The sequence below is a fragment of the Psammomys obesus genome, unplaced genomic scaffold (assembly GCF_907164565.1).
Source record: "Psammomys obesus unplaced genomic scaffold, mPsaObe1.curated_primary_1811, whole genome shotgun sequence".
NCBI classification, from domain to species: Eukaryota; Metazoa; Chordata; class Mammalia; order Rodentia; family Muridae; genus Psammomys; species Psammomys obesus.
The window spans coordinates 25,544,793-25,569,408 of NW_026596095.1; the positions used below are offsets into that span (position 1 = coordinate 25,544,793).

Sequence of the window (24,616 nt, forward strand, 5' to 3'; positions counted from 1 at the left end):
AAATGGCGTTAGCTATGTTTAACTTAGGGTGAGGCAGGGGTCTTTCAAACTCAGAACCTTTGGAAGAACAGCAAGTGTTCTTAACCTCTGAGCCAGCTTTCCAGCCCCCATGTCTGGCTTTTTAAAAAAGTGAGTTCTGAGGGTAAAACTTGAGTCTTCATGATTACATGGCAAAGGCTTTACCAAAGGATTTGTCTTTCATACCACATTTTCTTTCCTTTTCTTCCTTCTTGCCTTTCTTTCTTTGTTATTTTTTTTTCCTTCTGCATTTGTTTTATGGGACAATGTTGCTAAACTTTCTATTGCCACACATTACAAAAACAACAAATCCTCCTTTCTTTTGGTTTCCAAAAGTATTTTCCAGATTTGTCTCCTGAGCTCTCACTGTTAGTGTCCTTGAAGCTCACTGGGTTTCTGCCATCAGCTTCTCCAGTGCACTGATATTTTCACTTCTCCTTTGCCAACACTTAGATCTGTAAACACAGTAAACATTAATGTATGGTTTCCATGGGTTGGGAGCTGAAGATCTGGTAGTTCTGTCTCTGAGACACTGGGCCACTTCGAAGGCGTTGACCAAGGTTGCTAACATCTGAAATCTTGCCCAAGGCAGGAGGATCTACTTCCATAGTGACAGATTCAAATGCCTGATGTGTTGGTGCTGGCTTGTTGGAAGGAAGACTCAATTCTTTTATGTAGAGGTCTCCATGAGACTGTTGGAGTTTTAAAGACATGGCATCTGTCATGCTCCACAATGAATAGTTCAGAACTGAGCAAGGTGGAAGCTGCAACTTCTTTTATGATCTAGCCTTGAGCCCCACTGTAATATCGCTTTGGCATCTTATTGGTTACATAGCTTAGCTCTCTGTATTATGGGAGGGTACTGCTCAGGGTCATGATTACTGGGAGAGTAACCACCAGAGGCCATTCTACAGTCTAGATGCAATAATGACAGACACCTAAAAGAAGTGTTTAAATAATCCTTTAAAAAAAAGGTCTGTTGATTCTTTGTGAGTTTCACATCATACACTCCAGTCACACTCACCTCCCTGTTCCCTCACACTGCTCTTCACCCTTGCAATCTCCTCCCCAAAATAAAACATACAGGAACAAAAACTAAAAACAAAGCATAGACATCTCATCATGAAAGTCGTAGTGTGTTACAATGTGTCCCATACTCTACCCCTCTGTCCACACATCTTCACTTGCAAATGTTCATTGCAGCGAGTCATTGGTCTGCTTAGAGATCTTTGGCTTCTATGACACCATCAGTGTGGATCCTCACTGGAACTCCTCCAGTTATCCTGTTGTTGCCCTGCAGCTTTGGAGCGGCAGGACCAGCCCTTTCACACATCCCAATCATTCCAAGATGATATAGTGTTGGGGTGGGCCAACTCAGAACTTTGGATCTGGGCCTTGGTGGCAGCTGAGCTGCTCAACACACTGGCTCTCCTTTATCTACACCACCATGGCAAGCTCTCCAGCACTGCTCTGGCTAGGCCACCCAATGTCGCCACTGGCAAAAGGTAAGGTCAGCTCTCCTGCTCTCCTGCCCTCATGGCGGGTACACCTGCACCCATACCCCTAGAGACAGCTAGCTGCCTAGTCAAGGTGTGCAGTCCACTCTCCCAAGTGCTGTAGCCTTTGAGGAGTGGGCCAGCTCTCCCACTCTCATACCCTTGGGGCTGTGACATCAGGGCCAGCTCCGCTGTGTTGCCCAGGCAAGATGCAGGACCTGCTCTCCTGAATGCTACAGTTGAAGGGGCAGGGCTAGCTCTCCTGCTCTCGTGCCCTTGGAGCCAGCTGTCTTGACTTGACAGGCATCACCCCTGAATCCACATCACCTCACCTCCAGCCCTGCCCACCCCAGCACCAGCTCCATTGTGCTGCCTGGCCCACTCTCCTGAGTGCTGCCAGTGAGGGGTAGGGCCAGTTCTGCACAACTCCTGAACATCCACATGGTCCCCACCAGCTGCCCCAACCAGGGACATCCCCATGTTCTCTGGTGGTAATATTGAGCCACTGACATTGACACTGACCTAGACATCGACCTCAGTGGCAGCTCAGGCTGGGACTGTGGTGGCATGGGAGTCCACAGTCTCTCTCTTCCTACTTCTGCTTTATATTTCATGGTGGTAGGTGGGTCTCTGAGTCTATGTCCTGTCCATGCCCTGGGGAAGAGAGGATCCGATGCCCTTTTCTGACCTCCTAGGGTCAGTCATGCATGTGGTGCCCAGGCAAAGTCCTCTTAGACATAAAAATAAAAATGTCAGGGCATGGTGGCACATGCCTTTAATTCCAGCAGTTGAGAGACAGAGGTAGGTGGATCTCTGTGAGTTCAAAGCTAGGCTGGCCCACAAAGCAAGTCCAGGACAGAGAAACCCTGTCTCAAAAAAACAAAGACAACAACCAACAGAAAGAAAGGAAGAAAAAGAAAGAAAGAAAAGAATAACATTTTATGTTGTTTTTAACAAAATCTCAGTTCTTTGATTTTACTAATAAAGAATCAGGAGCCAGATGCAGGGGTAAAAGCCTGTTAGCTCAGAAAGGCATAGAAAGTACCAACCTGACCTTCTCCAGCCAACATCCCCTCAAAAGGAAGAAAGCTCTCCCTCTCAAAAACCCCCTCAAACTGAATGTTCTTCCCTTCTACTTTCTGTACATCTATTTGTCCTCCTGAATTCCTCGTCCTCTTTTTTTTCCCCTATGTTTACTCTCTGTCAGCTGGTTGCTTGCTCTGCCTCTTGACCTAGGGTAAAATTAATTAAACCTGTCTGAAGCAGAAAGCTCTTAGATTAAAGGTGTGTGCTAGAGCTGAGCAATAGAAATAGTTTTTTCCCAGTAAACAACCCAATCTGGGTTTATTGTGTGATTGAATATCCTGTGACACTTTTATATTGCAACAAAACAAAACAAAACAGAGTAAGAAGAAAACAGGAATTCTGGTATCCCTTCTTTCTGACCAAGGAGTTTACAAATTCTTAACTTTTCTTGTGTGTTTTCTGTTTGTTTGTTTAGTTGATTGGTTGGGTTTTGAGACTGTATCTCTCTCTGTAGCTCTGGCTGTCCTGGAGCTTCCTATGTAGAGCAGGCTGGTCTTGATAGAGAGCCTCCTGCCTCTGCCTCCTGAGTGCTGGATTAAAGGCATGTGCTACCATGTCTGGTTCAATTTTCCTTGTTTTTATGTTTTCAAATTTTCTGTAATGTTCATTAATGGTTTTGATAAGTACAAGACCTGTGAAGACAGCAGTACAAAAAAGTAATTTCAAGTTTTTGTTTGTTGTCTTAAAACACAAAATATATTATTTAAAATAAAGCAAAATTTCCACATCTCTGAAAAAAAAATCAAGTCATAATTTTTTTCTGTCTCTTTCTTTTTCTTCTTCCTTCCTTCCTTTCTTTCTTGGTTTTTTTTTTTTTTTAAGCAGTGTTTCTCTGTTTAGCTCTGGCTGACCTGGAACTCACTCTGTAGACCAGGCTGGCCTCGAACTCACAGAGATCCATCTGTCTCTGCCTCCTAAGCACCAGGATTACAGGTACGCACCACCATGCCTGGCTTTCAGTCATACTTTTCAATGGCAAGAGCAGTTAATGTCCAGTCTGGCAGATAATTTTCCTCATCTTTTAAGGTAATCGTGTTGCCATTTTTCAGTTGGTACTCATGATAGGCAGATGTGTGCACATGAGTATATGAACGTGTTCACCTGAAAGAGGAAAGGCTCCTTTTAAGAATTCCTGTAAAGTTCCCTCCAAGAGACGACTGCTTAGTAATATTAAGCCATTTAACATTTACTTCTAACAAGTAAAATATTTAGATTTCTTTTTCCCCTCATTTAGTTTTTATTCATAATCATACACTCTGCAATCCAGGTAGATTCGGAGGGGAATGAGGAAAATAGGGAACCCAAAGAACTTCAGTGGGAGCAGAGGTCACGGGTTATTGGTGGCGGAGAGGGTCCCAGCGCTCTCCTGAGCTTCGGAAGGAATGGTCTGGTGGGTGAGATGCCTGCTTGTCAGCAGAGTTAGAGCTGTGCACGGTCAGAAACGCTGATCTTGCTTCTCTTGCAGTCCTGGACCCAAAACGCACTCTGGCTTTCACGCTGCTTAGGCCTTCTTTCACCCTCCCAAAGCCAACGTGCTTGCCACCCAGCCCCTCCGTCTTGGCAGAGCAGATAAAAACCTGGGAACCGTTTGTGTTGGGTCCGGCATTTGCCATGGACAAGATGCCAGGACCTGTGTGCCTCAGGATGAAGTTCTCATCCTCAATTTTCTCCCCGCAGATGGACCTGCTGCCAGAGCCCTTCAGGCGTGGGAAGTCAGCACCCTGCCACGTGAATTCCGAGAAAGGAGGAAGCCTTATACCCAAATCCTTTCTCTCCAGTGCTCAGGGCACGAACGTTTTCTGCTGTCTTTGGAGCGTAGTCTGCAAACAGCTTGAAGCAGCCGCGGCCCCAGGGCTAGCCACCTGCCGCCATGCGTACGAACGCGTGGGGTTGAAAGCCGTGACAGAGAATAGCCGTGGCCCCAAAGCTTCAATCTCCTCTTTCATTTGAACATCACCTTTGTAAATTTTTCCTTAAAACTGAGATTTAAGGAAGAAATAGAAATAATTTCAGTGTGTCTCAAACAGAAAGAGCAAGCCAAGTACAGTCAAGCTAAATGTTTACAGGTCAGATTTTGGGGCTAACTGAGCATACCGTTCACAGCTGCGTTCTGTCTGGGCACCTCCCAAACCGCAAGACAGGAGAGGGTAGCCCCACGGGCTTCTGTGTGCCGCTCCTTTCAGCCCAGAGGCTCCATCAGCGAGCACCGGCACGCACAGCCAGCGCCCTGACCTCTCTTTCCGCGGAGTCACCAGTCTTCACTTCCAAAGCACTCCTCTGTGCTTTGGTTTGGAAAGTGCCACCAGGCAGAGCACAGCTGTGAACATGGTGCTTCGCTTTCCCCGTAGTGCCTCACCTCAAGCAGTCAGTCCTTTGCTAGTTTAAACCTTTTTTCCTGCTTGTGAGCACTCATCACACATAGTATCAGCAAACTTTATGGCAGCTTGCGGTAGGAGGGCCAATCCAATACCAGTTATTCCATTATGGCCAAGCAAGAGTTAGGCGTGAGGCTGGGCATGGCCGGGTGCGCCTGTATTCCAGAGTCCCCGCAGTGGCAGCCTCGTCTGTGTGCCTCCATGACGTAGTTAGCCCCGTCTCAAAAACAGGGATGTGAGCGGAGAGAGGACTCCACTGAGAGAGCTCTTCTTGCTCTTTCAGGAGAATAGAGCTTCCTAGCACCACTGTCATGAGGCGCACAACTACCTCCAGCTCCAGGAAGATCCAATGCCTGAGGCCTCCAAGGGTACCTGTACACACACACACACGCACACACACACCATTACACCTAATAAAAACAGAAATTTAAATATCAGCACCACCCTGTCACTTCTTGAAGGAACAAAGAAACAAAATGGCTCTGAAGCTCATTTTTTAGAGCAATGCATCAGTGAACTTGGTCCCCCGGAGAGGACTAGGAATTACGTCAAAGAAATGGTTTCTGCAGTAAGCATCAAGTTTCTTTGGCCAGACTCTGAAGAAAATAGGGACAGAAACAACTTCCCATTTCCGTCAAGGTAAACCTTAAAAAACACGCCTCAGAACAATACAACCGTCACTCAGAAAGTGACACAAAGGAAAGAAAACTCATGAAACTTGGTAGGGTGATATTTTCCTGGGTCCCAATTAACTCCCACAACCTACGGCACTCTAAAGAGCTGCTTTACGTCAGAAGCCCCTGCTTCAAGTCAGTGCCTCACTATGTGACAGATGAAAGCAGCCCTGATAAGGAGAGCTTCCAGACAACACAGAGTCTTAGAGGAAATAGTGGTTATCGCCTCTCACACTATTACTGTGTAAGGTGATTTGTTAACTGATACAAATCAATAATTTATTGAATATTTCTTTCAAAAATTTATTTTGATTGCTATACTATGACAAACTCCATTTTGAAATTCAGCACACTGAGGTCTAGAGTAAAAAGCATCAACATATATATTTTTTTTTTCTTTCACATTCCTTTAAATCACAAATCCCCTGGGATGCAGATAGGGACAGTATTGTTTTCTCCACGTTACAGGTGGAGAGGTTACAGTTGTTCCTCTGGTCTATCTGAAACTTTGTGCTCATTGCCTAATCCCAGCCCCAACCTTTCACTCTGCTTGCTTGAGTTTGAGATTTAAAAATTCCACATACAGGTGAGATCATGTAGTGCTCTTCTTCCTGTGCCTAGCTCACGTCACTTAGCATAATGTCATAATAATCAGGGTTTTCTTCCTTAAGGCCGAATGTTATCCAGCCTGTACTGTATAAAGACACTGTGCTTCCTATATCTATTCATTCTTGGACAGGCATTTGGGTAGGTTCTGTGACTTAGCTGTTATGAGTATTGCAGTGAACATGAGGTGTCTCTGTGATATAGTGAGTTCGTTTCCTTTGTCTGGAGTGGACAAAGGAAAGAATGGAGTAGATAGATCACATGGTTCTTATTTTAATTCTTTTAAAGAAATGTTTATACTCTTTTTCATAATGGCCATATGAACCAGGTAAGGTTGCTGGGCAGGTCTTATTATTTTTTTTTTTTTTCAGAGCATTGGATATGTTTTGTTGGGCCAGGGAAATCACGTGGCTATAGAGGGCGCCGCCTGGTACTTGGACATAGGAAGACATTCATCACTGGCTCCCTGGTATCACCAACAAGGGTCACCCTCAGCACGAGTATTGTCACTTAACCATGCAAACCACTCACCAGCAGCTTACATAACAAGCTTCTACCATATCTACTTACTTTCAGAGTACGTCAGTCACCTTAGAACAAAACAACCTCAGGTGGCAACAGAATTTCACCTGTAATTTTCTTGAAAGTTTTGACTCTCCTAAGAGGAACTAGCACAGTCACCCACTAAAAGGGAGGAAAGTCCATTTTGCTTTCTCTCCATTCTTTGCCTTCCCTGACTCTCATTAGCTGCTGTTGGAGCATTCTGGAGTCTGCCTTCTCTCACTGCGTATTTATACTGTCCTCCCAGCGATGTGCCACTTGGGTTTCTCTGCAGGCCAAAGGGAAGCAGAGAAAAAGGATAAGAGCAAGGTACAAACAAGGCAAAAAACAAACTAAATACTGAAAGGCAGGATATGAGTGGGCAACGGAAGGGGATGAAGATGCCGCGAGTATCTTCGTCCCAGTTGGAACAGGTCTGCAACCTTGTGTGGAATGTGAAAGCCAGCGGTGTTTCTGAGTTTTGCTGCTGCCTCCATTGGCTTTTATTTCCTTGGTTCTTCACCTGTGGAATGTGACGTCCTTGCAGAACCAGAAGGGTCCCTTTGTTCCTTCATTAGTAGCTACCTGGCCCTCCATTTTCGGGTGATGAAGCAGGCTTCAGCACAACACAGAGGGAAGGAAGTTTTCAGATGGGTGTAGTCCGCAAGTGTGGACCTCTGCAGGCTCCCACCCTCCGTGTTCTGGTCCCACTTCTGCTCCTGCTATTCTGTCATGCAATGCTGATCTGTTGTTTGGGCTATGGTTCTCCTTAGAGCCTCAGCACACTATGGCTGGGAAATCCCCAGAAGTCATCCAGCCCAGACCGGCTCCAGAACTGGCCGAAAATGAACCGCAGAGCGGAGTCTAGGGGTAGCATCAGGATGAAGCTTGGCTCTGTTTCTAGATGAGAGTGTGGCACATCGCTTTTTCTTTCTCCTTGTAGTGAGGCCATTTCACCAAACAGCAGGTGACTCACTAAATACCGACTGCTGGGGCAGGGGCATGCTGGTGTCTCTCTCTCTTCCTCTTTCCCTCCCTTTCCTTCTCCCTCTCCCTCCTCTTCTCTCTCTCCCTCTCTCTCTCTCTCTCCTTACCTCTCCCCTCTCTCTCCCCCTGCTAAGCTGCTGTTTTCACAGAAGTGGGGACTCCGGGATATGTCTCTCCTCACCAGATCCATCTGGATATGTTAAAATACTGTTTAGGCCCAAACTCACTCACAGCTAAAATTTTCTGTCTTATTTTATCAGCTCGGAGTCTCCGTATAACAGAGCCTGGGTCTTCCTCTTGCCGTCTGTTCCCTCACTTTAACCAAACGATACGGTGGTTCTATGAATAGGAGCATCTCCAGCTGTGTTCAGCAATGGTATTTTCTCCTCTAGTTAAAAGCATGGCATAAATTACTGTAATTCTATTGCTATTTGCTATTTTGGAGTTACTCAAAGTAATTCATTTTTTAAGGTGGTCCCAAAATATCCCATCACTCTGACACACACACACACACACACACATACACACATACACACACACACACTTTGGTAATAAGATGCAGGCTAGAGTTTCTTTAGATTAGGGATTGGCAGGTCAGCGAACTTGTCACTTTATCTCAAAGAGGACTGAACTCGGAAGCTGCAGGAGCTGCTAGATAATTACAACAACTAGATAATGCAAATCTCCTATATCTTTTCACTTATCAATTTGTTCATTTGCCAAACAAGTGAGTGCTGCCTTCCACACCTACCCAGGGAGCAGCTCCAGCAGTCCTTGGTTAAGAGAGGAGTAAGTTCTCCTAGTCTTTACAGATGAGCTGCCAGCGTTTGGTCAGTATACAGATTTCACTTTGATACAGATGACAGCAGTTGGGGCCACAGTGTGGAGGGGACACAGCAAGGAATGACAGCAAAGCTAGTTCCTGGTCACAGAAGCTCTTTGTCTTTGGGGCTTATAAAAGGCTGTGGCCAAGGCTAACAACAGCTTCACTTCACCAGCAATGCCGTTCTGCAGAATGACCAAGTGAAGGCTGCAATAACAGAGAGGTTTTATGGACACCATAAAAGGTGTTAAACTTCAGTAGTGATTTCAGTAATTTATTACTTGCTTCTGCTTCAGCTCACAGCCCAAGCTGTACACAGATAATTATAACACAGAGGACTTAACAGAACGCCAGGCTGAGCCATTAAGGAGGCTAATTTTCATCAAGTGACCAAGGGCAGGGAAGGAAATGCCCAAGGTCAGCAGAGGCTATGCCAAGCTCACAAAAATCACTGAAAGGGGCAGAAACTTCTCACTGTCCCCAATGTCATGAAGAACATGTGTTCCGATAGATTACCTAGTGTCTACCCAGAATTCCTCCTTTGGAGCCCCCTGGCAGGGAAACACTGTCACATGACCAGGTCTAGGTCACAAGGGAGTAAGTGGCAGCTCTGTATGCAGCTTCTGACCCTGACATCTCTGTCTGCCAGATAAGGATGCTTTAGATGGGGAAGAAACAGGATGTTGGGAGCCTGAGTCTCCAAACAACCATGTGATACAGTGCTGTCCTGCCAGCTATGATCCCCTCGGGTCTGGACTGCTGGGTGGGGGGAAGAAACTACAATGAAGACATCTTGTCGCTTTGTTATGGTGCCCAACCTGGAGTCTGCCTGTGCTCAAAGGCTTGGGATGTGAAAGGCAGAAGGGCTTGTGAGCAGAGCCTGGAGAAACAAAGTGGGCGTGGTAGGAAGACTCCGTACAGCTCAGAGGGCAGTGATGAGTGAGTCTTCTTAATCCACACTGTGTCTGGACAATAATGGCGGCACTGAGCTCCGTATAGCTCTTCAAATGCCTGAAACGAGGTCTGCCTCGTTGGTGTCCTCAAACTCATCCCGGCCCCTGAGCAAACAGCTGATGATGCTTGCACACCTGCCTCTAAGAGCCCTGGTCTTGAAAAAGGGACCAAGCGCTGTTATATGCTCCACTCCTCTTCTTCACTGAGGCTGTTCTATCATCCAGTCCACAGCCTTGGTTTTTGCTAGATTCTCTTTCTGACCCAGCAGTCCTCAGTCATTGTCCTGCCTATTCACCTGCCTCAGCACCCACTGTGTGTGTGTGTGTGTGTGTGCGTTCCCCTCCCACTTGGTCCCCACACAATGTGCACTGCAGTTGTACAATTTTTTGACTAAATCAAACAACTATAGTTAAATTTCCCCAATGATACTCAGTGTGACTACTGTATCGTTTTCTAATTTTTCTATGTTTCACTTCCTTCCTTTCATAATTTCTATTTATTTTTACATTACTGGTGATTGAACCTAGGGCCTCAACCTAGAGGCAGGCAGATCTCTATGAGTTCAAGGCCAGTCTGGTTTACATAGTGAGAGTTCCAGGATAGGCAGAGCTACATAGTGAAACCCGTCTCAACGAGCAAACAGACAAACACAAACAACAAAAACATCTAATTAAAAAAGCTATGCTCCTTGGTCCTAAATGGAATGTCTCATCAAACCTTCCCTTAGGGCTCAGGGGCCTCTGCAGAAGAGGAGGTGGAAAGATTGTAGGGGCAAGAAAGAGGTGATAGATGACTCCGAGAAAACAGTGTCTTCTGGGTACAACAAGATTGACCCACACATGAACTCCCCGAGACTGTGGCAGGGCCTGCACAGGTTTGAGCCAGATGGGGTCCTAGTACTGAGCGGGGGTGCTGACTCAGGTTCTCACGCCTAGCCAAGAAGCTATCTTCAGTTGGTGCCCATTTGCAAAGGAAAAATTAATCCCTGGTGGTGCCTCAGTGGGTATATTAACTACACTTCAGCGTGGACTTCATGCCCAGGGGCAGATGGCCAATGAAAAACAAACTCAGCGCCATGTCTGTGGACTTTCTGTCTCGTGTTGCTTCATCTGGGTAAAAATTTTTTTTTTTGTCTTATTGGTCTTGTGCTTGCATATTTTGGTTTCTGATCTTGTGTTTTTTGTGGGAATTCGTGTGTGATTTGTTTATTGTTTGTTTTGTATTTATTTTTTTAAAGACGGAGACATTGGAATTGAGTGGGTAGAGAGATGGGGTTGGGAGGAGGAATTGGGAGAGGGGAAGGCATGATCAAACAAATTATTTTCAATAAAAAAATGATACTCAGCTTAAGAAGAAAGCTGTGTTCCACATTCTAACTTCCCTGTTGAATTCTGTAACTGCCTGCTGCAAGCCTCTTCCATCTGCTGCTAGAACGCCTTCACTCAGTTATGGTGAACGTCGGCTTCTGTGGCTCCCACAGGTATAAGTTTCCAATGCAGTTACATAGCTCTGGTTGCTGAATCCATCCACCCTCCTGGTTTCTCACCCTTCTGCCCCCCCCTGCTCTGCACCCTGAGAGCCATCAGGTGGATTCAGTCTAAGAGAGACCTTGACAGGGAGCCCAACGGTGTGGGTGTCACCATCTGGTCCCTAGGTAAGAGCATTCTCTCACTTAACCACAGCACGGATATCAACTCCATCAGTTTACATTGGCACAATGCTTTCACCTACCCTGATAGGATTCCGGTTTTGCCTACTCTTAACAATGTTCTCTCCCATCCTTCCTTCTTCAGCACAGGATCCAGTCTAGGGTCTGAGTGGCATTTGCTGCCATGTTTTTCCAGCCTCTTAATCTGAAACACTGCCCCCAATTTTCATTGTCTTTTATGACACTGGTGTGGGTCTCCTCTCCCTTGGGGGGGGCTCGGAAGGCTGAGAGCACTACAGAACAGCTTCGAGGACTAGGGGGAGCTAGTTCAACCTCACTGGGGAGAACAAAGGCTGTATATCCCTTGGGGAGTGGGTGGGCGGCTCCCAAGATAGGTGTCCAGGATTGATTAGAACTAGGCATTTCAACAGTGCTTGATTTGTATTAAACAGCACAATCCTTTCATATGATCGGAACACAGTTCCTAATTATCCTATAGGTGAAGGGAGGGGAGAGCTAGCAGGGAACTCTGCCAAAGGCCATATGTCAGATGTAGTTAGGGGTATCTATGCCTGAAGACACTGCAGGTGAGTTCGGGCAGAGAATAGGAGGCCCTGCTGGGCAGTGCTTTATCTAGCACAGAGCTCAGAAAGGCTATCCGGACAGGGAGGACTGCAACCTCAAACAGCAGGGTCCTCCCAACACATTGTCTCGTTTTTCCGAAGACTTATACATTGTAGAGGAGTTCTAATTCACAAGTGCAATTGAGAAGGCTCAAAAATATGCCCTATACTCCTCCTCCAACAGTGCTCTCCCCGTGATCAATATCCTCCAGCAGGGTGACCTTGACGGTTTTGCAGACGGAATCCCTTCCCCTACACATGCACCGTTCCTTTAGAAAACACAACAGTCTTCAATTTTTTGCAGCTGTTTCTCTGTGATTGGGCTGGTATGTTCTCGTCCATTAAGCTGTGGAGTTGTGTCTGTCATGGGACCCACACTGGGAGGCACAGGGCACCCCCTGCCTTCATCAGTGAAGGTGCATTTGATCTCTGAATATTTTTTCCCACCTTGAATTAATGAGCAGTCTTCGTGAAGATACTTGGGACTACCCAAGTCTAGTGCTCGTCATCAAAGCCTCAGGCCAGACTTAGTGCCTACTAGCATTTCCTGCTTACAGGAGGGGCTGAGTCCTGTGCCTCTACTCTATTGCCCCTAGAGACACAGCTGAAACTGTGTGCTGAAAACGACTGAAAGCAATGTACCAGAGATGGGGATTCCTCATGGGAGGGGTAGAGATGAGGGAAGCCGCTTTTTAGGGCCTTCAAGGCATTCTTCATCAATGCCCCTCTTCCTCCTGGGAGACAGCCCCCATCCACAGCTCACTCCTCTAAGGTCAGGACTGGGGCACACACTTTCCTGTAAGTGCTTCTCAAATTCTTCTACCATCACCATTCAAACACTTCCTCTTAGCCACAGAAAGCAAAAAAGGAGGTTTGTTGTTGTTTTTTTTTTTTTTTTTTTTTTCCCTAGTCCAAGGGATGTAGAGCCATCGCTGATACGGAGGATTCCCTAGGAAATTTTGTTATCTGAAAGTTTAAACATGGTCACAGTGCCCTTCAGATAAGGTTTTCTCTCCTGGGTAAGGTAAAGCATTCCAGATAACAGGGCCTCCTACAGCCCAGATCCCACGCTTACCTTTGGATGCCTGTGTCTGAGTCACTTTGGTCCCCTCCCCTTCATTCAGACAGTGGGGGCACAGCTGTTGGATTCTTGGCCTGGAGTTGCCTGTATGAGCTAGGAGCTCTAAACGAAATGGCATTACAGGCCCCTCCAGAGAAAGGAGCCTCCATTCCACACAAAGAAAGGCACATTGGAGGCTACACTGGTGGGCACTGCCGTAGTGCCGAGTGAATGGAGTCGTCCCGGATATTCGGGGCACACCAGCTCCCCTCTTTACAAGCTCACAGGGCTCACAGCCAGGAGCCAGGCTGCAGCTGTTCAGGAACTTAGAGGACTTGGAGGCCTAATTGTCTTGTGGTGGGTGGTCTGTGCTGGGCATTCCTCAGGAGCGCAGTGACTTGCAGCTATACTTGCATTGTTTGCAAACATTTATCAGAGAGGAAAGAACAACTGCAGGAAGTGAAAGAGCTAAGGAAAGGTCCTCAATCTGGGGAAGGGGACGGGAAGCTGACAAGAGCCAGCTGCCTTCTGTTCCCAGTCCCTTTCAACACCATGGATTTGCACTGAGGTTCCATTACCTATTAGTTCCATATATATCGCTGGCCCTCAGGAAGCGGAGTGGCAGGAAGCAAGCAAGGATAACCTACTCCCAAGGCCCGCCCCCACTGACTTACTTCCTCCATGTGGCCTGGATTCCCAACATTTCCGGAACCTTGGAAAACAGTGCCACAAGCTGGGACCAAGCTTTCCCAGTGTGGTTCTCTGGAGGATGTTTCAGATTCCTACCCTAGCACTTTCCTCCAGGGCCAGCACAATATTTAGCTCCATGTACCAGGAGCTCATGCATTGACGGTGACTGCCTTTGGCTTGTCTGGGCAACTGGAGTGTTCATTCGAATCTGGCCTTACCAGGATCTATTGTGTAAACATGTTTTTTAATAATAATGACAGTAATAAGAGACATCCCAACAACCAAATTGTCAGCATGGTCCTTTATTAATTTATTACAGCTGTCGTGACAAAGCACCACATATTAGGGATGTAAGTCATAGAGATTTGTCTTCTCACTGTCTTGAACAGTGGTTCTAAACCTGTGACAACCCCCCTCCTTGGGGGTCGAATGACCTTTTCACAGGGATTGCTTATCAGATATCCTATATATCACGTATTCACTTTACAATTCATAACAGTAGCAGAATTACAATTATACAAAAATCACTTATGGTTGGGGGCAACCACACCGTGAGGAACTGTATCAAGGGGTCGCAGCATTAGGAAGGTTGAGAATCACTGCTGTAGAGGCCAGAAGTCCAACATCAAGGTGCTGGCAGGGTTGGTGTCTTCTGATTTCCTTCACTCTAGACAGCTATCTTCCTCCTGTGTCCATGCAGTTCTTTTTCTTTCTGTGTATCTTGTCCTGATTGCTTCTTTCAAGGGCATACTGGCTTTGTCAAACATCAAAAGCCCATGCCAATGCCAGTCAACTCTTGAAAGACCTTGACTCCCAAAGTGGTCTCATTCTGAGGTGCTAGAGGTTAGGATTTTAGAATGTAAATATCACGGTGACATGGTCAGTGCAGAGCATTGCCTTCGCCCCTGGCCTCTGGCAATGTGCAGCAGATGTTTATCAAAAGGTCCTATTTTCTGGCTCTAACCTGTCCTGTCACATTGCTAATGTCCAATACTGCTTGCACAGTGTCGTCCCTGCAATAACTGCTCAGTAGCTCTCCTCAGTTGCCATCAGCTGTCAAGAACGGAGTCTTCCTCTAGCTGGAGACAAGCACCTGTGTCCTCCCTTAAAGGCTAACGCAGTGGGGCAGGTTGGGGACCTGGCTGGAGACCACCCTTGGCTGCCTGTGGCCAGGTGGCTGACCTCCCCAATCCTTACCCAGGGAAGCACAGCTTTTGTTCATTTTCTTCTCCATCATCCTCTTCCCTTTCAGGCAGCTGTGAGATTACAGCTTGCTTGCCTGGCGGTGGGGATGTGTGTGCAATGGGGGCTTCTGTTTGCGCCCATTCTTAAATTATTTTATGAATGGTGCTGGATATGCTGGCCCACACCTTTGATCCCAGAACCGCCATGCCCAGCCTAGCAACCAAACTTTTTTTTAAATTTTAATTTTTATTAATTACAATTTATTCACTTTGTATCCTCCCTGTAGCTCCCTCCCTCATCCCCTCCCAATCTCACCCTCCCTCCTACTTCTCCACCCATGCTTCTCCCCCAGTCCACTGATAGGGGAGGTCCTTTTCCCCTTCCTTCTGGTCCTAGTCTATCAGGAGTGGCTGCATTGTCTTCCTCTGTGTCCTGGTAAGGCTGCTGTCCCCTCAGGGGGAGGTGATCAAAGAACAGGCCAATCAGTTCATGTCAGAGACAGTCTCTGTCCCCATTACTATGGAACCCACTTAGACACTGAACTGCCATGGGCTACATCTGTGTAGGGGTTCTAGGTTATCTCCGTGCATGGTCCTTGGCAACCAAACTTTTAATGAGCACATATGTTCATCTGGTTATTGGCTTAAACTCTGTATGGGTTGTCTAGTTTTATTGTCAAAATAATCCTGTTTTGTGGTCCTATAATAGTTCCCATTTTACAATGTAAAAATGTTAGGGTTCGCTTTATCCAAAGTCATTCACAAAACAGTTGCCAGAAGCAAGATTCAAACTTGGGCCTTGGCCTGTGTTCTTTCCATCATGAGAAAACCTTTGAATGGTTAAAAAGAATTTCAGGACCACAAGAAGTTACTATTTTATTAATTACAGGCAACAAAATAAAAATCATTACTGCTGTAGTTTATGAGTAATGGTTCTCAAAGTCCTTGGAATGGCCACAGCAGGTTTGGAAATCAGTCAGTTTATCTACTGAACTATTGTCATGCATAGTTGACTTGATCCTGCTTTCCAGAAATCATAACGAAGCCCACTCTATGTTGGTTGAATTTTGTTATTGTTATTTTTACTCCCAGCAAGAACTACAAAGTTCATAATTTTATGAATGATGAAATGTCACTTTATAATAAAGGTTAAAATAAAATATATAGTTGAAAATGCCAGCTGTAGGTGCCGAGGTAGCAGGACTGGAGTCCTTATACATCGTACAGAATCCTATGTTAACCCTTTTGCCCTAAAGCATATTCATGTATAGTTTTGATAAGAATCGATTACTTTAATTTTTCCATATTATTATTTTATGAGAAGAAACACATCATCATCCTAATACCTAATTTTAAAGGCATTTGACAAAATTCAATACACCACGATAAAAATCTTTGAACTAATAATAGGATAAACTTTTTTAGCCTGATAGCTTTTATTAAAATTCACCCAAAATATCAAATATAAGCACGAGGAAGGAAAATGTTCCATGAAATGAGACAAAATAGCCATTATCAGTATATCTATTTAATATAGAAGAGATACTTTTAGAATAGTGAATTTAAAAGAATTAAGTTAGAGGCTGGAGAAATGGCTCAGCAGTGAAGAGCACTTGCTGTTCTTACAGAAGACCTGGGTTCAGTTCCCAACAGCCACATAATGCCTCAGAACCACCCACAGGCGCCGATATGCATAGATGCAGGCAAAACACGCATACACATAAAACAAAATGAACACATCTTAAAAATACAGTAAGCTAAAAGTACCAGATGAGGGCTGGGGATGTAGCTTTGTAAGAGGGCGCTTGCCTAGAAGCATAAGGTCCTGGTTCACTTTGACCTCCAGCACCAGGAAAAAAAAAAAAAAGGCAAGAAAAGAAAAAAGTAAAAGGCATGTGGACCACCAAGAAGTAGAACTGCCGTTATCTACAATAAGATATACTTTGGTTCATAAGACTTACTCTATGGTACTCTATATAGAAAGTCCAAAATAATCTATAGTCTACAAGAATTACATATCTACACACTAGCAAAAGATGCATTTAAAAACCTAAGAAAAACTACCATTTTAAATATCAACAAAAATTCTACAATAAAAGGTGTTTTAGTAACAACAACAATGCTATTGAAAAAGTTGGAGTCCATCTAGGCCTTGGATGGGAACGCTCATTGTCCTTAAGCTAACAGTGTTCCTAAACTGATGGTCTAGATCAGTCCAACCCCAGCCGGTCCCCAGCAGGGACCCCCTACCTCCTTCTGTTGAAAGGATAACTGTAGCATATGCACCTTAAAGTAGCAGTTCTCAGCCTGTGGGTTGCAATCCCTTTGGGGGGGGGGGGAGTCCGCAGATCACACGTCCTGCATGTCAGATGTTTACATTATGATTCACAACAGTAGCACACTTACAGTTAGGGAGTAGCAATGAAAGAATTTTATGACTGGGGTCACCATGCATGAGGAGCTGTATTGAAGGCTTGAGAACCACTGCCTTAAAGGATAAAGGACCACGAAGAGCCAAGAAAATGTCAGGATAACCAAAGCCAAACCCCCATCAGCAGCCAGATACCACCCACACTTGCATTGTAGCTTACTATACTCTCGTAATCCAAACTGGACAGCGTCAGTGCACTTGTGTAAAAAAAACAAAACAAAACAAAAAAACATTGACGAGAACAGAAAACCAGCAACAGACCAGTGAGCATGTGCACTGGGCGTGGGAAACAAAGGCCATAGATGATGTTTTCATTCTCAGTTGTTGTTTTTTTTTTTTCTTTCTGTCTATGACTTTTGTTAGATTAAAAAAAAAATCTTTCAGACAGGATCTTGCTGCATAGCCCAGAGTGACCTTCAGTCTTAGCTTCCCAAGTTCTAGTCTAGGATACTACCGCACCTGAGTCTGCTTACAACAATATTTTGTTATTATTTTATATGTGTGCATGTGTCTGCCTGTACCCACACTTTACAACATGGAGACCAGAGGACAGCTCATGGGACTCAGTTCTTTCCCTCTCCTCTGTGAGCCCCAGGGATTGAACTCGGGCCGTCAGACTTGGTGGCAGTGCCTTTACCCACTGAGCCATCCCTCTGGCTGCAACTTTAAGTGCAGTTTGAAGCTAAATAGCATGATCCCTGAGCTATTCCTTCCTAAGAGCCCACCACTCGGATCCCTGGCACCACCTGGGGATAATTTCCTCACCCTCCGTCACCCAACCCGACCAAGCCTTCTTGATATGTTTTACTCACAAGCACAATTCGCACGTGTTTTTAATGTTGTTCCTTGTGCTCATAGTCTTTCGAACCCTGTCCAGTCGATACACTATTGTCAGACCCGCTTATTGTCCTCTGGTTTATTTGCATGGCACCTCTTCCCATTAGAAATGGAGAAAATATTTAATTCACATTTCCTCTCAGCAGTGGGTTTTCTTGATAGCCTTACTGATCCTTAGGAAGGTAGGTATGGCACATGGCAGCCTTGATCTTTTTGGCTAAGTGGAAAGGGAGGCCTGCCTCAGTCGGAAGGCAGGAAACGAATAGAGGAACATGCTGTGAACAAGAGGAACTGAGCAGCTTAACAGAGGACACAGTTGGCTCTCATGATGGTTTTATTATCCGAAGGATTGCCATTTTACCAACTAGAGTTAGTGTGTCAGCATGCCAGCATTCAGGACCTGGCCAGCTCTGCCAGAAGGATCAGAGCACAGCATCTAACTGGGAGTCATCTCAGCCAATTCTTCCTTTGCTTGGTGACATGTGGTTTGCAACAGAGTCTAAGCCCTTTTCTCCTGACCCTCCAGCTTGATGCAAAAGACACACTTTTCAAGTCTTACTGGTATTAAGGAGTGCATGTTCTACACAAAAGCAATATCCTTACCAGGGTTTCTATTACTGCGATGAAAGGCCATGACCAAAAGCAAATTGGAGAGGCTTTATTTGGCCTCCACTTCTACATCACAGTCCGTCACTGAAGGAACTCAAGACAGGAACTAAAACAGGGCAGGAACCCGGAGGCAGGAGCTGATGCAGAGGCCAAGGAGGGGGTGCTGCTTACTGGCTTGTTCATCATGGCTTGCTCAGCCTGCTTTCTTATAGGACCTAGGACCACCGGCCCAGGGATGGCACCACAGTGGGCTCCATTGATCACTAATTAAGAAAATGCCCTACAGCCAGATCTTACAGGAGCCCTTTCTTAAACGGCATTTCCTCCTTCCAGATGATTCTAGTTTGTGTCAAGTTGACATAAAACTAGAAAGCATGGCCACTTAAAGTAGACAGCTTTTAGGGTTATTAACAGTAATAAAACCAAAACAACCAAGTCCTGACTGTGCCAAGTATACCACCTGTAGGATCCCATTTAGTCTTCCCTGTACCACCGTATGTTCTGCATCATTGTTATCCTATCTTACGGCTGAAGCACCAGCGTCACCCTGCGTGATATGCTCACGTCATGGAGCTAGCGGACACAGACGCTCGCAGTTTCTTCTGTGCCTTGGAGGTGGCTCTTGGGAATAAAGGATAGAGGATGCTGGGAGGAGCTCGCCAGCCATTCCAGAGTGGACACGCCCAGGGCCCCTGGCGAAGGCAAAGCTGGGAACCCATCCTTATTGGCATTTGGTGGTACACCCTTGCTTTATGGGAAAACTGCAGGCTCTCTCGGGTTTGTTGAGAAGCACTGTGCTTCTGTGGGAAGATGACAGCAGATGCTCAGGGACAGGACAGACAGGAGTCAAAGGCATAAGCTCCAGGGGGTGTAACAGGTATTTCCTCGGAGGGCTGGGGCCAGGACAGGCAACGGGGTGACTGAGGAGCGGAAGTTCTGCAGCTGGCCCCTGCATCTCTGGAAGCTGTTAACCTATGGCTCAGGCCAGGTTAGTATCCTAGCCCGGCGGTGTTGACAAAGCCTGTACCTCTCTGGGCCTGTTTCCTCCTTAGTAAGAGGCCCCACTTGAGACTAGGTAAACTTGGAAGTTTTTCGTATTCTGACTTCTCCTCCAGGGATTTAGCATTTCCACACGTGGGCCTGTTGATTTTAGAGGTGATTTTCCAACTTGGCTCCATGCAGACAGTTTGGAAGTTCCCGAAAGAGTACCTATTATCACAAAGTGCCACCCACTGAGGGTGTCTCTGCATCTATGTGCTGGTACTTGAAATGAGCTTTTACTTGAAAATAAAGAGTTCTGCTGTTGTGCACTTTGAAAACCATGCAACAGAAACCTATCTTTTGTTGCTGTTTGTTTGTTTCAGTTTTTTTTTTTTTGTCATGTTTTGTTTTGATTTGTTGAGATAGGGTCTCTTTTTTTAAACATCCCTTTTTTAAAGATTTATTCATTTACTTTACCTATATGAGTGCTCTATTTGCATGTACACCTGAAAGCCAGAAGAGGGCATCAGATTCCAGCGTAGATAGTTGTGAGCCATCATGTGGTTGCTGGGAGTCAAACTCAGGACCTCTGGAAGAACAACCAGTGCTCTTAACCTCTGAGCCATCTCTCCAGCCCATATCCTTTTTTTAAAAAATTAATTTATTTATTCACTTTACATCCTGATCGAAGCCCCCTCCCTCCTTTCTTCCTTGTTTTCTTCTCCCTCCTTTCCTCCTTCTTCCCCCTCCCCTATTCCTCAGAAAAAGGGGAGCCCCTCCCACCAGCCCACCCCAGCTCACCAAGTCGCATCAGGACTGAGCATGTTCACTTCCCCTGTGGTCTGATGGAGACAGCCTCTGCTCTCCTTACTAGGGAACCCACATGAAGCCCAAGCCGCCCATCTGCTACATCTGTGGAGGGGGTCTAGGTCCTCTCCATGCAAGGTCCTTGGTTGGTGCTTCAATCTCCGCAAGCCCCTCTGGGCCCTGGTTAGTTGGCTCTGTTGGTCTTCTTGTGGAGCTCCTGTCCCCTCCTGGTCCTTCTGTCCTCCCCCCACTTTTCCACTAGACTCCCTCCACTTTGCCCAGGGTTTTGCTGTCTCATCATCTGTTTCTATCTGCTGCAGGGTGTAGCCTCTCAGGGGACAGCTATGCTAGGTTCTGAGGCAGGGTCTCTCTGTATAGCCCTATCTGTTCTGGAACTCGATATGTCAGTGGTTCTCAACCTTCCCAATGCTTTGATCCTTTAGTATAGTTCCTCATGTGATGACCCTCAACCATAAAATTATTTTCATTGCTACTTCATAACTGTAATTTTGCTACTGCTATGAATTGTAATGTAAGTGTCTATGGTTTCTAATGGCCTTAGTCATGCCCTGTGAAAGGGTCATTAGACCTCTAAAAAGGTCTTGACCCACAGGTTGAGAACCACTGTGCTATGTAGACTAAGCTGGCTTCAAACTCACAAGAGGTCTGCTTGCCGCTGCTTTCTGAGAGCGGGGATTAAAGTCATGCGGCCAGGCAGAAAACTCTTAAGACAAGATGGACTTTTAAGACTTATAGAAATGACATTAAAATTCAGGAGTTTCATGTAAAAGTAACTTTTATTTGCCTAGCTCAATTGTTGTCTCCAAGGCTTACTGCCTCTGTCTGCTAACCTAATCCTAGTCCCCGAAACTTCTAGCCTCCATACAATCTAACCTAGGCCTAGAATGTTTTCAGCCTCTGCTTAAAAAGCTCACCTTTCCTTGTTCTTACTGAGCTCTGGGCTGGCTCTCTCAACTCAGCAGTTCTGGCTTAAACTCCTCTCCCAGCTGACTTACTGACTTTCTCGGTCTCTGAATTGCTCTGCTTGACCTCAAACTAACTCCAGCAATCTTTTCTCAGCTTCTGGTTCCTTCTCATTCTCTGGCTCTTTCAGTCTTCACCTGAGGTCTCTCTCTCTCTCTGCAACCTGTCTTTGTATTAATGTACCAGTAAAACTGCCTCCTCTCTTCTCTGTATTGCCCCTTAAGTAGCTTCACTTTCCTTTCCTCATGAGAGTTGGGCGGTGCATATCCATTCTGTCAAATCTTTCTCTGATTTGTCACTTTTTTCTGCCAATCAATTAGATACCACTTTCAAACATGGGTGTTTTTTTTTTTCTACAAAGTATCTTTACCTTCACTGTTTGGGATCAAAGGCATGTACAACTGGGCCTGGACCTAAGTTTTTCTTTACCTGATACTTGCTCTATACCAGGCTGGCCTTGAACTCAGATTTCTTGCCTCTGTCTTTTGGGTGAAAGGTATGTTTTTATTCCATCTGTATCACACAGACTTAGATGGTCTTTGGATCTGATCTCTTGCCAGAACAGCCATGTTCTGAATTAAAATTTCTCTACAGTTTCACACTGAACAGATGGTATGCCCCTCAAGGGACCCTATAATTATGCTACCTGAGACTTCTCTCTTGTCCACCCTGAGGCCATGCCTCCTGGGTCACCCAGCTCAGTGGATATCATTCTTCTGGGAGAGTCTCTTTATAAGCAAAGGCTCTGTGGAAGCCTCTGGCTGACCAGCAGGGTTGTCTTCCAAGACCACTGCCTGCTTATGTGTCTCCGTGCTTCTGGTGACATTCATTGGTTTAGAGACAGCTTATGAAAAATGAAATAACATTGCATCAAATGTAATGCATTAGTTTTAAGATACAGTTTCATTTCAGGAAATTGCACTGTGGAGAAAGATGGGTGAGGAATCAGGCGCTGACAAGCAGCTTTCTTCGCTGGAGTCCCTGCTGTGCAGTAGGAGGTAAGGTGCTATTTTCTGGGGTACCTTTCCCTGGACCCAGTCACCAATTTGAGTGCCTGTCAGCAGCCCCCAGCCCTCAGGAAGTTTTTTGTGTCCTTGTGAGTTTGAGTTTTGTGTTCAGATAGGAAGCTACAAATGAACTGTGTTACTCACTTAAAGGAGACATAGCTCTCTGTGACCCATTTTGATATTTTATTTCTTTTTTTTTTTTTTAAGACAGGGTCTCTCTGTGTAGCCCTGGCTGTCCTGGAATTCATTCTGTAGACCAAACTGGTCTTGAACTCAGAGATCTGCCTGCCTTTGTCTCCCGTGCTGGGATTAAAGGGGTGCAGCACCATTCTGGGGACATTTTGATATTTTGATATTTCCATCCCTTGCCTTACAAAGAAAGTGGTCCTGCATTAAGATGATTTTTTCTATATTTTGCTCAATGAATAGGTGTTCACAGTGATTCTTTTTACAAGGCAGAAGTGCCTGCCACTTTTGCAGTTGGCCAATGGAACACTCAAAGGCAGGAAAATAGTAAATGATGCTTTATCAGTCTGTGAAGCAAAGGTAGAAGGAGACCTCAGAGAGAGATGCAGCCGATGTCAGCTAGCAGTCCCCTTTCTGTTCCTGTTCCAGCAACAGCATTCTATCTGGTATGAGCAGCAGAACAGCTCACAGTGATTACAGCCAGCAGACAACAAGAGCTGCCAAAGCAGGTCCCAGGCCGACCAAGCACGGGTTCTTCTCGTCTTTGGCCTCAGCCATCCTCTGCACTTCAAAAGCACACCACAGAAAAGTTCAAAGACAACACGAGCTTCCTCTGCATATATACATATCTATGTGCATGAACACACACACACACATACACACACACACACACACACACACACACACACACACACACGAGAAAGCAGAAGGGGAACTATTTGTGGGTGGAAGGGAACCAGGAAGAGCAGGAGGAGAGATGAAGTAGATGAATACCAGCATAGCATGATGATTGATATATGTGAATGAACATGTAATTATGAAACCCATTGTTTCATATGCCGATCAAAAGATGAATCATTTTTAAAAGAGAGAAAACGGTAAGCTGCTTTCTTAAACTCAAGAAAGTTGCAGGATCAAGAGGCATTCTTGATAGAAAGTGAAGAAGGAGCCAGTGTTTCCTTATCTCTTTAAATGAGCTAAAGAAATTTCCCTAGACTCCTACCATTCTAGAAGATTGTATGTAGTCTCATTTGCTAATACCCGGTCATGTGTCTTTATAAAACCATCGCTTTGTGAAGACACAAGGCTATTGACTGGCTCAGTTCAGACAAGCTTGATCTGATTCTACTAAAAACAAAACAAACAACAAGAAAAAGTCCACTGTGGCTGAAACGCGGAGAGCGGGCCTGTCGGGTCGATATAGCGGGCGCAGAGTGCGGCTGATTGAAGGCTCTGCATGTCGTGGTCATAGGGCTGGACTCCGCGGGGAAGACTTCCCTTCTTTACTGCCTCAAGTCCAAGAGGTTTGTCCAGAGCGTTCCCACCAAGGGCTTCAACATTGCGAAGATCCAAGGGCCCTTGGGATGGGGGGGAGGTCCCGTGGGATCACTTTTCAAGTGTGGGATGTTGGGGGTCAGGAGAAGCTTTGGCCGCTGTGGCGTTCCTACACCCGCCGGGCAGACGGACTGGTGTTTGTGGTGGATTCTACGGAAACTGAGAGGTTAGAGGAAGCCAAAGTGGAGCTACACCGGATCAGTAAGGCCTCCGACAACCAGGGGGTCCCTGTGCTGGTGCTGGCCAACAAGCAGGACCAGCCGGGGGCACCGAGTGCGGCCGAGGTGGCGAAGAAGCTGGCAGTCTGACAGCTGGCAGCGGCCACGCTCACCCACCTGCAGGGCTGCAGTGCTGTGGACGGGCTGGGCCTGCAGCCAGGACTGGAGCGGCTGCAGGAGATGATCCTGAAGAGGAAGAAGGCACCTCGGGCAAGCAAGAAAATTCGGTGACCGGACACTGCGCCTACCCCACCTGCTAGGACTCAGTACACACTAGAGACAGGCAGGGCCTGCGACCTCTCAGCCAGCCTGGGTGCTGGACCTGTCCACTTCAAAGGACCGAAGGAGCATGGGGGCCTCCAGTTTCGGTGCCATGTAGGGGGAGGGGAGATGGAGTGTCTTTACTGCCTGTCACCTGTAGAAGGTAGAGCTGCAAGACCAGAGACAAATAAAAATG

General features: G+C 46.0%; 2 pseudogenes; one reads left to right on the forward strand and one right to left on the reverse strand.

Annotated features, from left to right (window-relative positions):
* Positions 1 to 3,934: 3,934 nt before the first annotated feature.
* LOC129691902 (peptidyl-prolyl cis-trans isomerase A-like) lies at positions 3,935 to 4,472 on the reverse strand (annotated as a pseudogene).
* Positions 4,473 to 22,346: 17,874 nt separating this feature from the next.
* LOC129691903 (ADP-ribosylation factor-like protein 4D) lies at positions 22,347 to 24,390 on the forward strand (annotated as a pseudogene).
* Positions 24,391 to 24,616: the final 226 nt, after the last annotated feature.